The following is a 5098-nucleotide window of genomic DNA, read 5'->3' on the forward strand; positions in this document are numbered from 1 at the left end:
CAGAATCAAGACACTTGTCTCCAAAAAAAGGAACCTAATCTGGTGGACCCCTGCCATAACCAAACTCTGCAACAGAAGGAGAAAACTGATGCGGAATAAGGTGAAGTCCCAAGAGTGGATAAACTCCCTTATCAGCCTCAACAAAAAGTTCAGATCCCTCATCAAATCCTCTAAAGCTAGCTATGTAAACAGAATTGCAGCAGATAGATGAGACAACCACAAGGCCTTCTATAGTTATGTAAAGAATCTCCACGGCAATACCAAGATTTGGTCCGAGCTACTGCACAATGGTACCTCCTATACCGAGCCAACAGATATTGCCAATATATTAGCAGACAGATTCAGTGCCAACTTTACACCCCCCCCCAAGGGACCAATCACAATATCAGTAGATTGCCAGGCACCCAGTATTACTTTTGCACAGGTTAAAACAGCACTGCCCAATGCCAAGAGTACAGCTTCTATGGGACCTGACAATATCCCTGGCTGTGTTCTACATGAACTACAGAGTGAACTGGCACCTCACCTGTGTGCCCTGTTCAATCACAGCCTCACCTCAGGCATTATCCCTAACGAATGGCACACTGATACAGTCATCCCTTTCCACAAAGGAGGAGGGAATACAGACCCTGGGAACTATCGCCCCATTAGCCTGATGAGTCTGATATGCAAAGCTATGGAATCCACCATCATGAACCTTATAAACAAGGATGTAGGGAACCTCCAAACTGTAGATCCTACACAGTTTGGTTCTGTGAAGGGTAGATCATGCCTGCTCAACTTGGTCGACTTCTTTGAGTCAGTCACCAGAGCTGTGAATGAAGGCAAGGTGGTTCATACAGCCTACCTTGATCTGGCCAAGTCCTTTGATACCATTTCCCACTCAGGAATCATAGAAAAACTCACTAAACTAGGCATCAACCCCTATATCACTAGGTGGGTTGCAAACTGGCTCACAGATAAAACCCACTGCTGACCTGTCATGAGTGGAGTCCCACATGGTTTGGTCCTGAGTTCTCTCCTGTTTGGTATCTACTTCTCTAAAGTCCAAGCCAACACGAAGGGAATCTGGCTGACAAATTTTGCAGATGACTGCAAGTTGGGAGCTATTAACTCCCCAAGTGATGTTGGCATCCTACAGAAAGGCCTCACTGAGACCAACGATTGGTGTCAGAACCATGGCCTTAAGCTCAATGCCAAAAAATTTGTCGTCATCCCCTTTGGCAAAAATCCAGTTCCCATGAATTACCACATCGATGATAGTCCACTGAACACAGAAAGCGTTATAACAGATCTGGGAACACAGGTTGAGAGAAACCTCTCTTTTGACCACCACATTGCCACTGTGGTCAGAAAATCCTTCTATGTGGCATGTCTCATTACTAAGGGTTTTGCATCCAGGAAGAAAGAGGTCATTGTCTCCCTATACTCTTCCCTCATTAGGCCAATTATCGAGTACAATGCCCCATTTTGCGTGTATCTCACTAGACACCTGCAACAACTGGAGAGGCCACAAAAGTACCTCACAAAGAGAATCCTAGGCCTTAAACACTTGTCCTATATGGACAGACTCAAAAAACTCCAACTATTCTCTGTCTCATATTGCCTACTTAGAAGCGATCTCTGCTTGACTATCAAAGCCATGCCTGACCCAGCTCTGTTAGAAATGCTACATCTAAAGAAATCCCAATCCCTCCACACCACACACTCCAGAGACCTCAACCTCATTACCACAATCAGCAGAACATGCTGGAGGGACAGGTTCATAACCCAGAGATTGCCCATGCTGTGGAATAGACTTCCCATACATATCAAGCAGAGCACCTCACTGGCCCTCTTCAAGAGAAATCTTGATGAGTGGATGAGAAATAGAAAATTCACCCTGGGGATGACTCCAGTGGCTCTAGTCGACAGAGGCCCTGGGAACTAAGGTCAGGTGGCACGATGCCAGGGTAATCCTATGGGCTAGGCTTGTAAAGGCTCCAGGACCATTAGCTTAGTAAACACCTATTAACCTATATACATAAAGAGACATACACACCAGTGCACTTATATACATACAAGTGTCTCAAACCCCAAGTGCCTGAATGTATGGTAAACTGGCATGCTACCTTTTATATTTGTATGAGTTCAAATGCAAAGTTGTTAAACTCCCTGATCTGAGTTGTAAATGACTGAATACACAGACAAACGTAACATGCCTGTGTGTTTTGAAGGAGACAGTGGCACATCAGAGACTGAGAATCCTAGTCCTGCTAATGTGCAAGGTTGGAGTTGGTATGTATATAAATGGGGTCTCTATCAGTTGATAGTGTTTTCAAAACTCAAACTTCATATGGTTTTTGAAAACTCAAAGAAACTGACTGAAGATTACGGTATAGTGAGAATCAGGAAATTTACACTTTTCTTCACTGTAGTGCAATCTTGGAATTGGTATATATAATTTGCAGGGGGTGTGGGGGTGCAGAGGCAGCTTAATCCCTGCAAAAATATAAAAAAAGTAGATTTTTGTGGGTTTTAGTTTTGATGTTCGAGTTTTCAGAAACTCGATCATATAATCTGTTCATTTTTTTTTTGTGTTTCCGAAAAGTCAGTCATCTGACATAGACACATATAAATGATATATATAAAGTCATGTGTGTGTGTGTGTGTGTGTGTGTGTGTGTGTGTGTGTGTGTATGGGGGGCAGTGGGCTAGGCTGTCTAGCACCATACACATACACACACACACACACACACACACACACACACACACACACACACACACACACACACACACACACATATACACACACAATATATCTGTCTTTAACTGTAGGGCTTTCTGCTTCTAATCTAGATTTCACTTTACTGTGTAGGCTGCTAATGGACTGACAAAAAATCTTCTGTCTCTGTGACAGTGGAGAAATATTTATCACAAGTGTGTATGAACTCTCTCATGTTTCTTTCCAGAGACTCTATGCTACAGGCAAGCGAGCACTGACTTATTTTATTTGAAAAGGTATTACTTTGGTTAAAGCTTATTTCAAGCAGACAGTTTCTTCCTTACAACCTACTTTATGCAAGATGATCAGCTAGTAGTAAGTCAAGTTACTGGATGGAGGTCGGGGTTTCCCTGTGTTTCTTATGTCCAGAGGGCCTGCATAAGTTCAGTTAGGGTAGAATATGCCTTGGGACAATTCAACCAAGATACTGGTAGACCTGGCCTTTTTCCTAGGTTCTTGATGAAAAAAGCAGTCCCATTTTCCCATGTTGGGTATAATGGAAAGTGAGAAATGAATAGGTTCCTGATCCAAGTCTTGTGGGGGAGGAGTTAATTGCTCCTAATCATACTGAGCTGAGAGCGCTCTTAGGCATAATGTGAATCGTGGTGCAGGTGAGGAGATTTCCCAGATATCAGCAGTGGGTAGATAGGTGGCTTCCACAAGACTGACTGGTGTCAATAGACTAATGGATACGTGAATATGTTGAACTGGTAATTCTCCCACTAAAAAATGTTTTAACTTGGAAGTTTGCTTCTTCATTCTGGATCTCTACAGGAAAGGCAGGGCTGATCAACAGTTTAGGCAGTACAGACAATTTGCACAGAACCAGAATTGTTAGGAAGGTTGACAGTAGTACAGCTCTAGGAATTAAGCTAACTGGAAGCAGAAGGAGGTAGATGATTAGGGGAAACAAAAAAGATGCTCAAATTTGTAAAATGAACGAAGTTAGAAGCTTCAAGGAAAAAAACATGACATAAATGACATGGAGAGAAAACTAAGAAAATTGCATTCTGGGTGCATGTGAACAGAACTACAGATAAAGGTGATGATGCTGAAGTGAATTGCAATGTATAGGTGCAGTTGCTTTTTTAGATCTGTATAAGGCTGACCTGCAAAATGGTCAAGCTAAAATTTTCAAAGATATTATTTGGGTTGAATCAACAGATAGGAATACCCCAGGCCAATGCTAAAACTGGTGTTTTGCTCAATAGACAGGTTTTGACTCCTGCAGGATGCATTTTAAAGGCAGTTCTGTTGTTTTGATGGAACACAAATCAATTCTATTTATGTAAATAATTTGTTAACTGGAGTAGAGCACTGATACCACTGAACGAATTTCAGTTTCAGTGTGTGAACATACATGAAATGGAAAAAAAATAGATAGAACTGATACCATAAAAGAGCGAACTAAAAATAAAGGAATATTTAATATACAATAGAAAATTGACCAAAGGAGGTAGCCAATAGAAACCACTGTGTGCTATATTTAATTCAGTTAGAGTAACAACATGTTAGAAGCTAGAGAAAAATGCTCTAATGAAAACGATAGCCTTTGGGTACAAGAGATTAGGGAGATGAGGTCATGTGACCAGAAGCAGAGCATTCACAAGCAGCTTGTGCTGTGAGATGTTGTTTAAGTTGTGCCTGACAGGAGTAGTAGTAGCTAGAGAGATCTTTTGAGGAAAGATCCCTCCAGAGACTGGGTCCAGTGGTAAAAAGAGAGTGGTTAGAGCACTGATGTTTGGAAGAGAAGCCCTGAGTGGCTATGAGATCAAATGCTATATGACTAATGGCTGTCTAACTAAGCTAGAAAAGAAGAGAAGTGCAGAAGCTTTCTTTCAGGAGAAGGAAAAATTGGGAGCGAAGGAGTAAAATGGCTCACTGTCGAAGTGACAGCCAGTTGGCTTTGGCTAATGTTAAACAATGACGTTCATAAATTTAGGACAGGGTTATAACGTCACAAATGGAGCTGGCGGCTGTTTGTGTGCTGGTAGAGTTTTTTTTTGTAAACTGATGCTGCAAGAGTTATGCAGTACTAAAGCTGGGCTAAAAGAGCCCCTTTGCTTTGCCAATAGCATTTCTTTTTGGGAAGGAGAGGAAAGAGGAAATCTTGTTGGCCCAGAAAAGTAAGGAGTTTATCTTCTTCTGGGTGTTTTTGAGATGATGATGGAAGTTAACTGAGGGATTAAGACAGACTACTAGGAATCTTAAGGTGTTAACCTGCTCGATGGCATTATTAAGGTGGTCAAGATTAAAAAGTAAGTTGTGGATCTTTTGCCTTTTACTCTAGATTCCAAAGACCATAGTTAGGTTTTTTTTTTTTTTTTTTAATTT

The sequence above is a fragment of the Protopterus annectens genome, chromosome 16.part0 (genome assembly GCF_019279795.1).
Source record: "Protopterus annectens isolate FY-2018-M chromosome 16.part0, PAN1.0, whole genome shotgun sequence".
Lineage (NCBI taxonomy): Eukaryota > Metazoa > Chordata > Ceratodontiformes > Protopteridae > Protopterus > Protopterus annectens.